At 34.9% G+C, this 13,746-nt stretch overlaps 1 protein-coding gene across 4 annotated transcripts in view; it reads right to left on the bottom strand.

Moving 5' to 3' along the window:
• Positions 1 to 13,746, bottom strand: part of TWIST1 (twist family bHLH transcription factor 1) — an 80,251-nt gene that overhangs the window by 49,059 nt on the left and 17,446 nt on the right. The window lies entirely within an intron of this gene.

Below are 13,746 nucleotides of genomic sequence, written 5' to 3' on the forward strand. Positions count from 1 at the left end.
ATCATCTTGCACTTTCTCAAATAGGATCAATCTTGGCATAAAATTGGGAAGTTCCTGAAACCTCTTGAGGAGAAAAAGATCCACATCTTTAAGAATCAAAATCTAAAGTGTTCATAATATTCAACACACAATTTCTGAGCATCTCCTATGTGCTAGGGACTTTTTAGGTTCTAGAGGAACCAAGATGAACAGAATACAATACCTCAAGTTGAGGAGGACTCAAAACAATAATATTTGGAAGGTGTCATAAGTTGTAAAGGTAGTTAGGAGAGAAAAATATGAAATCAGAAAACAAAACTTGTACTTTCACCTTCTTATACTGCTTCATAAAGGCATAAGATAGATTTTATACTTTGTGTAATATTCCCATTCCAAAACAAAACAAAACAAAAAAGTTAAGAAAAATCCAAAGCTTCCTCTAACATGGCAATTTCTATTATATTTTTTATCCACAAAAGACAACTGATTGAGGAACTAATTTATATCATGATGGTTAGGTGCATTATGGATTTAAACCCATCATTATTAAGATGCTTTTAAGTAAGTCAAGTCCTTCTTGGTATCTAAATCTTTGCTGTTAGAAGTCACACAATATGAGATATGAAGCAATTAAATGGTAACAACAATGAACCATAGCAACCAAGCAACCATAGTGGTGCTGCTCAAAGGATAAAATGGCATCCTGCAAATCAGTTCATGATCAAAGTAAGAATCTATAAAGCCTTTAAAACCCTTATCATCAGGGTATCACATTCTTGAGTCTTCTCTTGGATTCTTCAAAAATCATAAAACAATACAAAGTAATAATTATAACAATATCTTGTTCAGTTTGTAACATTTATAGATATAATAACCAAAACAATAGTATCACAGAAAGGGGGAAAGGGAATAGAGCTCTATAGGAGTAATGTTTCTATATCTTACCAAAATTAAGTTAGTATAAGTCTGATTCTGAGGAGTTGAGATGCATAAAGTAGCCTTAAAAGAAAGCATTCAGGGAATAATTTTTTTCTTTTACTTAATGCAAAAGAAAGCAGTGTAAAAGAGACACGAGATGTATTAATATCTTAACTTTAAAATATTAATATTAAAAATAATAATAATATTAAGAAACACAATGCTTCCCCCCCAACTCAGATCACTAACAAGACCAGGATGTCCACTCTCACCACTTCTTTTCAAAATTATACTGGAGGGTCCAGGAATTAGGTACTATAAAGAAATAAAAGACATCCAGATCTTGTCTATAGAAAATTCTAAGAAGTTTACTCAAACAACAAACAAGCAAGTAATAGAACTAATAAATGAGTTCATTAAGGTTGCAGCATCATTACAAAAATCAGTAAGTAGTGTTTCCATAATTTGCAATGAACAATCTGAAAATGAAATTAAGAAAAATTCAATTTATAGTAGTATCAAAAACAATAAAGTATTCAGGAGTAAATTCAACAAAAGAAGTGCAAAACTTATTCTGAAAACTACAAAACATAGTTGAAAGAAATTTAAAATATCTACATAAATGGAAAAAAATCTCCATGTTCATGGATTGGAAAATTTAGTATTGTTAAGGTGGCAATACTCCCCAAATTAATGTATAGATTCAGTGCACTCCCTATTAGGATTCCAGCTAACTTCTTTATAGAAATTGACGTGTTAATTCTAAAGTTTACATGGAAATTCAAGGGATTTGAAATAGACAAAACAATCTTGAAAAAAAAAGTAGAAAGATTCACATTTCTCAATTTCAAAACTTACTACAAATTTACATTAATCAAGGCAGTATGGTGGCAGCAAAAGGGTAGACATATAGATCAAATAAATAGGATTGAGAGTCCAAAAATAATCCCACGTATCTAAGAACAACTGATTTTCAGCAAGAGTTCTAAGATCATTCAATGGGGAAATAGTTCTTTCAACAAATGGTGCTGGGAAAACTTGAGAGCCACATGCAAAAGAGAATGAAATTGAGCCCTTACCTCATAACAGGTACAAAAATTAACATACATGTAAGAACTAAAAGTATAGAACTTTTAGAAGAAAACATAATGAGGGGCACCTGGGTGGCTCAGTTGGTTAAGCAACCGAGTCTTGATTTTGGCTCAGGTCATGATCTCAGGGTCATGAGATCAAGCCACGTGTCAGGCTCTGCACTGGGTGTGGAACCTGCTAAAGATTCTCTCTCCCTCGCCTTCTGCCCCTCTCCCCTGTGCTCTCTTGTGCTCTCTCTCTCCAAAATAAATAAGTAAATCTTAAAAAAAAAAGTGATAAATATTTATCACCTGGAATTTGGCAATGAATTATTAGATATGACTAAAAGCATGAGCAACCAACGAAAAAATAGGTAAACTGGACTTCACCCGAATTTAAAACTTTTGTGCTTCAAGGGCACTATCAAGAAAGGAAAAGATAACCCACAGAATGTGAGAAAACATCTGCAAATCTTATATGTGAAAGGGACTTGTATCCACAATATATAAGGAACACATAAAATTCAATAACACAAAGATAACCCAACTCTCCAAAGAAGATATACCACAAATGACCAGAAAGGGCATGAAAACATGCTTGACATCATTAAAGAAATGCAAATCAAAATCACAATGAGATAGTACTTCATACACAGTAGAATGGCTACAATCAAAAAGTCAGATTATAGCAAGTGCTGACAAGAATGTGGAAAAATTGGAATCCTTATGCACTGCTGGGGGGAATGTAAAATGGTAAGGCCACTTTGGAATGCACTATGGTAGTTCTTCAAATAGTTATTTTGTTTTCAAATAGTTAAACATAGAGTTATTATATTACCCAGCAATCCCACTCCTAGCTATATTCCCAAGAAGATGAAATGTATATCCAAACTAAGACTTGTACATACACATTATAGCAGTATTACTTATAATAGCTAAAGAGTGGAAAGGACCCAATTTTCCATCAGCTGATGAATAGATAAACACAATGTGGTATATCCATACAGGGGGATATTATTTGGCCATAAAAATGACTGAAATACTGATACATGCTACAACATGGATGAACCCTGAAAACATGATGCTAAATGAAAGAAGCCAGTTACAGAAGACTACATAGTACATGATTCCATTTATATGAAATGTCTAGAATAAGCAAATCAATAAATACAAAAGTAGATTGCTAATTGCTTAGGGCTGGTGGGCATAGGAACATTGGGGGGTGATCATTAAATGATAAACGGTTTCTTCTTAAAGTGGTTCAACTGTTCGAAAATTGTGGTAGTCCTAGCATGTATCTGTGAACATACTAAAAATCATTGACTTGTATACTTTAAGTGGATGAGCTGTAGGTATGTGAACTATTGCTCAGTAATGCTGTAAAATATCTACTTTTCAACTTATCAGTTGTAAAACTGAACAATATTTAGAAAACTTGAAAGAACACATGGCCCAGTATTTCTCCCTTTGAAGCCTTGTGTTAATAATACCTTTGTTTCTGATTCCTTTACATGTAATTCATCAACATGGTTTCTAAGGACGCATTTGATGACTAAGGGGACTGGAAAACCTTTTACGTAGTGAACCTTAGTTGGATGTTTTTCTTTTTTCCCTCTGAACCATGATGCTGTGCTTGACAACATTAGTTTTAACTTAGTTCTGGAAAGGTTCATTTCCAGTTCCAAACTCAGATCTCAGGAATTGCAAGGGAGTCCTACATTTTGTAAAAATGCGGAACATATTATTTCCTCTGATTTGAATGATGAAGTAGATTACATGTGACACTGATGAGCAAGATAGCAAGTTCAAACACTTGAAGTTTTTAGCCATATGTCAAGTAACACATAGCACCCATAACATGCTTTGCACTGGTTCTCTTTCTTGTGGCTGGGACATTGGTGGGGGGTGAGAAGGGCTTACCACAAGGGTCCTTCCTTGAAGAGGCGGGACGGATAGTGTGGTCAGTAACCAAGAAAATAGGGCTTTTATTTTGTTGCCCTTAAAACTTTGAGTAATCAGTAAGGTTTTGAAAAAATATTTGAAAATAATCAATCACATAAAGTCTTTTAGAATAATGTTTGGTCCTAGATATCAAGTGACCCAGTTTACCTCCTCCTCCACCCAGTAGGAACCTTCCTACTATTGTTAAGTCAGAAACAGTTTTACAACCTTTTCCATTGCTGGGGGATAGTCATCCTTACCTCAACTGCTCCTGAGTTACTGTGAATAAATCAGATTTACTGAGGGAAGGGGAAGAGGTAAAGGGAAAACCATTCTTCCCAGTGAACTAATGTTATTTAGGAGTAAAGGTCCAACCTTCCACCCTCTCTGCATACACATATTTTTGCATTTGTGAGTGTGGCTGGGAAAGGATTTAAAATGTGGGCAAAACTGACAACAAATTTAGATTGAGGGTAGCGAGTTTGTATGTTAACTGTGCGGTAGCCATGTTGGCATTAGAAAGCTGAGGGATTCTTGGGGCGCCTGGGTGGCTCAGTCGGTTAAGCGACTGCCTTCGGCTCAGGTCATGATCCTGGAGTCCCGGGATCGAGTCCCGCGTCGGGCTCCCTGCTTGGCAGGGAGTCTGCTTCTCCCTCTGACCCTCCTCCCTCTCGTGCTCTCTGTCTCTCATTCTCTCTGTCTCAAATAAATAAATAAAATCTTTAAAAAAAAAAAAAGCTGAGGGATTCTCAGCTCCAAACATACACAGAACCGCAGGGAGAGGAGTCCGTAGATAGCTTTTCTTCCTTTCCTTAAAAATGAAGAGTGATTTTTTTTTTCACATCATCTGTGATGATAGTAGTAACCCCAATAATAACAAAACCAAATAGTTATTAGGGGGTATGATGTGACAGACACTAGTCTAAATCCTTTACCTGGACAGGTAATCCTATTTAACTTGCACACCTTCTTGAGACACATACCATTATTGTCCACTTAGCAAATGGGGAAACTAAGTGTAAAGAGATTGAGCGCCTTGCAAAACATCATATGGCTGGGCGGCCACAAGGGAGATGTGAATCAAAGAAACAGACTTGGTAGGCCATGGACCTCACAAATATGTGACAGTGAGGGAGGGATCTGGGGCAAGTGAACAAGCCACATGGCCAGCATATTAGTTCAACTCCCCAACCATTGACCGAAAGCCTTCTATATACAATGAATATACACATGGACCCCAAACATATCATTTCTACCCCATATTAAAATCCAATCACTAGAATTAAACATGGATGGAAAAGAAAATTTAATTTATTTTTAGACCTTACTTTGCTTAAGGCTGGAAAGAAAGACTTTCAGTTGTGTACACAATATTTATAAAGCATTTTAAAAAACAGATGAGACTCTGGGATTGCAGATTGCTAGAAATTATATAAAAATGACTAAAGTGTCCTATATAAAGTACCATAAAGTTAAAAGAAAACAAGTCTCCCTGCTGAAGAGCTGTAGCAGAGTTGCTGCCTAAATTAGATCAATCATATGATTTAAACGATTTCTCTAGAGGATGGGAAGGGGACATGAAGAAACAGGAATATTTAAAATATTTTTTTAAAAGCCCTTCTGGAGACGTGAGAACAAACGCAGCTTGAACAATGTGGGCACCAAGCCCAAAACTGCCAAGTTGCCTTTGGGAATGAAAACAATTAACTGTGTTCCTGGATGGATAACAAAACAGACTGCTTTCCTCTTCTCCTACCTCCCCTGTAATAAATAGTCAAAGATGCATCATGTGAAAATACTGCGTCTGGGCTTTGAGGCCATATGCTGACACTGAGAATCCGAAATGGGCTGACTCATGGGTCTTGTGAATTTTTTCTTCATTGTCCTGATTAATAAGGTTAGTTGAAGTCAAGTTATGAGAAAATCGGTTGAGAAAGGAGGAATGATTTTCCTTTCTTTTCAGAAAATGCCACCCAGCTTTTAATTACACATGTTGTATTTATAAGAAGCCAATATTTTTGTTTGACTTTACTGAGAAGAGTAGTATTTTGACAATTCTTTTACCTTTCTAAGAAAGCAGGATACTGAAAAATATTACCAGGCTCTAACTAGCTATGTGTGCCCAACCCCATTAGAGTGGCCATTTTGACTAGAAACGAAGTTGGATAGGGGTGAGGTCATGGGGCCTTGAACCTGACAAACTTAAGTTGAAATCCTGGCTCTGTCCGTTAATGGCTGTGAAATCTTGGGTAAGTTACTTAACCTCTCTGAACTTTATTGCATCATTTGTAAAATGAGGATTCTATACATCACTCTGTGGGTTACTTTAAGAATTAGAGGTAATGTGTATATGGATAAGATATATGCTTACTTATAAGCAACTGCTTTTTTATCTCATGAAGCGATTGGCTCATAGGTATGTCTACTAATCAAAATGTTCCATGATCTGACTGAGACTACACCAGACTTTTTCAAGTCTTTTATAAAGATCTGCTTTAGCTAAAACACTCTGGACTTACAGGAGACCCAGATATTTTTGGTTGCTCCTGCAATGCACAAAGTATAAGATGCAATAGGAAGTCACTTGGAGCTACAAATTCCTAGCCCCTCATGTTTAGCAACAACCTTGCTACTTATTCAAGAAATATTTACTCAACTTTCATCGTATGGCTAACGTTGGGATTATAGAGGTGACCAAAACAGACAACACTTTATCCCCATAAAATTAACATTTACAAAATAGGGTGGGGATGACAGGGGCTGAACTATCAGTTTGGAGATGCAAGAACCAAAGGCTATGGGGAAATATAAGACAGGGTTATAGATGGGACTGTGGGCTATTTGTGTGGATCGATCTAAAAAAGAACAGATGTTTGAAGTAGCTCTTCCCTTATACAATGAAAAAAAGTGTTTCTTAGATTATTTAAATTTTTATCATTTACCACTTCTGATTTCAATTTAGGTTTTGATTAATTACTTCAGCTGGGTTTTTTTTTTTTTTTAATCCAAAAGTCATCACTGTATCTCCTAGGAATCCCACCTGTATTGGCAGGCAGGATTATAAATTGAATACATTTTATGTTTTCTGCAATGTCAATAGGACTTGAGGGAAGAGATTTCTTTTCAAGGTATTTCAAGCAAAATTTTTCAGTACTCTTTGGACAAAAAGGGGTCTGTTATGGGCTGAATTTTGTCCTCCCAAAATTCACATGTTGAGGTCCTAACCCCCTAGTACCTCAGAAGGTGACTGTATTTTGAGACAGACGTTTTAAGGAGGTAAGATTAAATGAGGTCATGAGGGTGAGCTTAATTCAATATGACCAGTGTCCTTATAAGAAGAGGAGATTAGGCCATAGGAACACACAGAGGAGAGGCTATGTGAAGACAAGGGAGAAGCCAGCCATCTCCAAGCCCAGGAGAAAGGCCTCTGAAGAAACCCACCCTGCCACACCTGGAGCTTGTATTTCTAGCCTCCAAAGTTGTGAGAAAATAAATTTTTGTTGTTTCAGTCCAGCCTGTGATCCTTTCTTATGGCAGCCCTAGCTAACTAACATAGGCTCTAAAGTAATATGAAAGCCATGTAGCTCATTTGTCTTCTCAGTCATTTATTTTTCAGGTTATGTGACTTCAGCTCATAATAAGGAGGTAGAATTATTAACATTTTTTAACATTTATGAAGGAGCCTCAGTCTTCACCTTTTAGGACCAAAGATGTGCTTTCCTACTTCAATCCCCTTGGTGGGTTTTGTTTTGTTTTTTTAATTCCCTTTTGGCAAAGAGGTAAGGTATTAGACTAGGACCAGACCTCCACATTTCTTCTTTATGAAAGAGGAGAAACATTCTGGGGAAAAAAAATGGCATTTCCATTTTGATTTCTGAGGTCTCACTGGAATGCAACATAAAAGTTACATCCTATTCTTGGGGGCAGAGATAAATCTGAACTACAAAACTATCCTAGAAGAGATTGAAAAGGGTTTATGTTTATTAATTACTTCCTTGATTTTTCATTTTTCTCTCTCCTGTGCCATCAAAAAAAAAAAAAAAAAGAAGGCAGAGAGGGTAACAGGTTAATAAACAGTATCTGTCAGCAGGAAATGATTTGGGATGGTATAGACTAGTCCTATCTCATTGATATCTTAGAGTTTAACAGAAAGTCAGAATGCTGGACCAGCAGAGCAGGAAATTCCTTACAAGCCCCCACTTCCACATCTGCCGCCTGTTTTTAAATCCATTGACTGAAGTTCCACAGTGTCCCCAAGTTTCCTCAATTAATCTGTCAGTTAGAAATTCCCTACTAGTGCCTCGTTATCTTTGGTAGATGAAAGACCCCTAAGTCTTTTTTTTTTCCCCCAGAAACATCAATACTGTAAAAATGTTTGCAAAGAGGTCATGAGAATGGGACACCATTCACAGTCTGTGCTATACGCATCCACACAGTTATCAGAATAGCGCATTTGTAAAGTTCCTTATATTTTTAAAGTTTTTCTTAACAATTCTCTCACGAAACCCTCAAGACAACTGTTCTGGTAAGTAGGCAGTGACTGTGCCTGTCCTGCCAACTTCTGAGAGGGTGTGACGGACGAGGAGACTAGTGGCAGAGAGATGTCAACAAATAGGTGGACCTAGAACCCACGTCCTGGGCTTCCTATCTAGGACATTGCGTTACATAAAGGTACATAAGTGCTGTGCTTATGTGCACACATTTTAGCTTTTTTTGGCAATTTGAATATATCGGCAATTTTTTTAATCTGGTAGTTTGAAATCACTGATCAATTGAGTGAAAAGAGTTACCCTGGTCATTCATGTAACTTCTACCTCAGGGTCTGGAGTATCTGGGACACAGGTGTGCTTTGTTATGTCAGTGGGATTCAGGGCAATTAATGTTTTCTTTCTCCTGTCGCCTATTTAGCACACAGCAAGGCTGGCCTGCTCGAGAATCCTCATGTGATCCTTGATTGCATTACAAAATATGATCAAAAGACTCTACCTCAATGGGCATGATTGTGCTGCTTGCTAAACTCAATGGCAATTTATTTAAATATGATACTCTGCAGGAGAATGCCTTCAAAGAAAAGGCACAACAGGCAGTTTATCATTTCCATGCGAGGCATTTGGAGTTATTGCCTCTTGAAAGCATTGGGGAAACAAGGATAATGCTGGTGGAAGAGTTAAAATGTGATATGATCATAAGCCCCGCTCTCTCTGAACAATGCCAGTTATGTCCTAGAGTTAATAGCTTGGTGGTCCCTTCTTAACACAAATCAGCCTTCCAAACAGAGGAAAGAGATGGGTGTGGGTGGTAAGGAAATTAGGAGCATGGATTCTAGACAATAACACATCTGAGATAATCGAGTGATGCAAGCACATTACTATTCAGTGTGTGGCAGAGTGCCGCTAATTCACTCTAAAAAGCTAACTCAGGCAAATATAAATTAAAGCATGTGCAGGACTGGATTGTAAAAAATAAGAGCAATTAGCACTGCAGTATGTGCACATCTGCAATAATCCTGTTTGATGCATCTTCTATTAATTAACTTTATTGGAAGAAAAAAATCAGGTCAACAGAAGGAAATGCACAGCTTTTGGCCACTACAAAGCATTTCCAAACATTGACTAAGTTTGCCATGTAAATGTGTCAAATGTCTTCCTTTAAGCCCAGAATAGAAAGGCAAAATGATTCTTATTTGTAAAGCTGTGATTTTTACGCTCACAAAGCTTAATCTTTAGGAGTGCGTTATGACAACTTTTGTTCATGTACTAATTTTTCTGCCTGGTAACGTGTTTCCTGTGTATATGGTGGGGGGGGGATTTATGTTAAAAAGTAGGTTGAATAATTTCGTTTATTTATACATGAACTGCAACCCGATCAAATCTATGATTTGGAATATGTCATATGAAAAATTATAATTATGCTCCTGAATCTTTATTTAATAATATGTTTTAAACATTTCTATGTTCAAGTACAGAAAGCCAGATTTTAGATCTAAACTAATATATAAAAATTCAATCAGTGTGGAAAGTGTTTTTAGACTGCAATAATTAATCCTTTTAGAAGCATAAAAATAATTTAAGTCCGACTTAATAGGTTGTTAAATGTTTCTCACTAAAGGATTGTTATTTTACCAGTATTTTCTGAAATCACTAGTGTAGGCAGGCAAATTATCAGTGTTCGATAAATTGGAATGTATATTAAGAAATGAGTACTTCTTAAATATACCATCCATTATGTCGCATTCTTACAGTCCATTTGCTTTTAAAACAGAGCTCTAAAGTGAAAAAACTATATTTGGTGAGGTAATGTTTATATCAAAAAACAAAAATTATTTTTCTTAATTAAAATTGGAAGCAGTTTATGCTTTCTGATTCAATTCTTTATCTTTCAGATTCCAAATATGCTTACTTTAAGTAACTGATACATTTAGTTCTAACCACCTTTCTTTTTCATTTACAAAGAAAGCAAATAATATGACGGTAAATGAAGCAATACATTAATTTATTAATTTTCACTGTCTAATTATTTTGACAAAGCTCCAGTGCCACAGAAATACTTTTAAAAGTATAGTATTACTGTTATATGACAATTCATTTTGAATGATACCATCAAGGGTATATCTATGATACAAGAACTGTTACGTCTTTCTCTATTTATAGATTTTAGAAACTTAAAGCATTGTATTGAATAGAGTAATATAATTTGCTATGAATGAGGCTTGTGATAATAAATTACATATTTAATAATTTTTTAAAATAAAACCACTTTTAATATAGATGTTTCATTAAAAATTCAAAATACATTTTCTGCACCAAATAATAAATATTAAAATGGAAACAATAGGCAAGTGTAAGTTCTTGAGGAAAAGTGTTAACGTCATTTAAATCAATTCAATACAGTGTAATTACAAACTGGATTAAATATTTTCATCAATAGAAATTTGCTCTTAATTGATTTATGAATTTCAGTTTCTACGTGATTATATGTAAGATAATGTTTGAAGAACATCACTTATAAAATATACATATACACTACAGCCATTGAACTTTTGCCTTCTGTGTTGCGTACATACAGGAGACTTTATTTCCTGGGACCTAATCTGTGTGAATAACCTGGATCTCTGGCCTCTTAAGTAAAATCAGTAAAATAGATGCACTCAAAAGCATTGTTTCTCCATATACCAAATGCAAAGACTGTCCAAGTGAATATTACTTCTAAAAATTCACTGGAGAATATAATTTTTGTCAAGTTCATATCGTTAGATACATCTCTACCACAGATCAAAATCTGCATTGTCATTTTAGAAGACTACTGAATTTACGATTTTTCTCTATGGATCAAGTTTAGGCAAGAATTGGTGTTTATGAAGAGTATTATTTGATAGTAAGTCAATGTGAATATTAATGTCTCAGATAAATTGCAGTAATCATGTGTGCCCTCTACCACATCCTCCTGTCAATACTGTGTTTTTTTGTTTTTGTTTTTGTTTTTTAATATTTGCTTGTATGTGGGCTGGGTGCTACCTGTCATTCTTCAAAGGTCTAAAGTCCCTTGGACATAGAGCCAGATCGGAGTTTCTGCATTAACTCTCAATTTCCTGGCTTTTTGAGGGCTTCGGCAGACCCATAATGTTTTTTTAACATTTGTGGGGGGTTTTTTTTTTGTGGTTTAATATTTCTAAAAGCAGTAAATTATTTCCAGCGTATGTAAAAAAGACAAATTTCTCTGTGGTTAGTGACCACAAAACAAAACAAGAAACAGAAATACTTCAGAGAATGAATCCTAAAAAAAGTTTCAAGTTATAAACCCTTACTTTGATGTCATACGTGAAAAAGGAAATTTTGATGAAGAATTGCGAACTAATGCTTTAAAGAAGCCTCGAAGCCAATTACATTCCTGTATTTATCATTTTCATTACCAGTAATAAGCATCATAATTGTAAGTAAACACATATACTCATTGTGTCTCATAGACATATAACATCGCTATGAACTACTGAATAAGATTAATATTGACTAGTAAAGATATCTTATGAATGATTTAAGATAGAAATAATCTTTGATTTAAGGGATAAACAACAAATACTTTCCTTTAACAAGGAAATAGTAGTTAAACTATTAGCAAATGACTTTTAAAAGCAGAGATGTTGACTTATCATCACTGCTTTTGCATTTGCTCCCAGATTTTGAGTTTTTATTTTTTAACTCTAGTAATTTGAATTTAGAATGAGTTTTTGGATTTTTAAATAATGCTTTATTTCACAATTTTTAAGTTAGATTTTTTTAGAAAATACAACATTTTAATCGATCTTATAGATTTAAATTTGGCATCTGACAGAAAATGTCTTGATAAGTTAGTTTGCAATGGTAATTTAAAACTGTATTTTATTGAAGGATCATCAGAGATATTAGATCATAGAATGACAGAATGATAATGCTTGTGATGTAATCTACCATTCTCTTCAATCTTAGAGAATCTGATGCCCAGATAAATTCAGTTAATTGGCAAATTACACAGCGAATAAGTGGCGGAGCTCAGACTAGACTTGTTCTTCTCTTTTCATTTATACCTTAAACTAACTCAACTACATATCAGAAATGGAACTTTCATTTAGGGCAAAATCAATAATGCAAGAAGACCTCATAACCTCAAAACAAAGATACATATGCCAACAAAAAAGGCCAGCATTCAGGGTTCGATTGCTCTATTTAAGAGACAGAAGAGCAAAAACCATGCTTAGATTATTTAATAAAGCAGGAAAAAATCTTAAGCATCTTTCATCATTTCATGTTGCTGAAACTTCACCTTCTTTCTCCAATGTGGCTTCATTTGTAGAGAGAGCAAGAAGCAGTGGAGATTTCATGGAAGAGAGAGACTGATAATGACAAGATGCAGTACAGATTCTAGACTCTCAAACTCAGGCAATATAAGATCATCAAGTTTTTAACTTCTTTTCATCATTACGGCTGCTTGTTTATGCATATTTCTTCTGGAGCAGATCAAAACTAAGCTGAGAACCTAGATGGTATGTACAGATAAAGAAAATGGGCATATCACAGAGATTTCTACCCCCGATATGGTAAAACCAATGTTATATAAAGAACAGCTTTTCCTAAACTTTCTAAATTACATATCTTGGACCTGAGAATTTCTAAATTTAGAAAAATAGGAAGATACACACCCAAGATATTTTTCTTTTTATATAAAACTGACAGTAAGATGGACTAATGACAGCTTCAGGATGTATGATACTAGAATTACTCCAGAGCTTTTTTTTTTTTTTGCTTTTGGTAATAATCCTTCACTTGGAAAGATAGGTTTCGCATTAGAAACTCAAAAGGAATATAAGATGAAGGAAAGAAAAACAAAACAAATTAAGTGTTTTGTTTAATAAATTATTTTGTTTCAAACGCACAATTATTCTCAGATGAAAACTATAGTCTCATTTATTATGAAGTCCTCTCTATTAAAAAAATATATACATACTCCCTCTGGAATAAAATCCAGAAGTGACTTTACTTGCAAAAGCAGAGTTGGGATCCCTGCCCCACTGAATTTTAAAAGAAAAAGTAAATTATGAGATGGTGTCCTAAGAAGATATTAAAACATAAATGTTAAGTGGCATATCACAGTCAGAATTGTCAAACATGGAGTTAACTGTAAATCACGTAGTGATGCCAAGGAATAATCCAGATGCAAGGCTCTTTCAGTTTAATAACTGTGATGTTGAAGCCAGTGACTGTGCTTGAAATGATGAGCAAAACAAAATTCCAGGAAAGAAAAAGATAGTTATAAGTACGATATAAATGAAAAATTCTTTTAAGTGTTAAAATGTGCAAATGGCTTA

Source organism: Mirounga leonina, unplaced genomic scaffold (assembly GCF_011800145.1).
Source record: "Mirounga leonina isolate KUSES-001 unplaced genomic scaffold, KU_Mleo_1.0 Mir_174, whole genome shotgun sequence".
NCBI lineage: Eukaryota > Metazoa > Chordata > Mammalia > Carnivora > Phocidae > Mirounga > Mirounga leonina.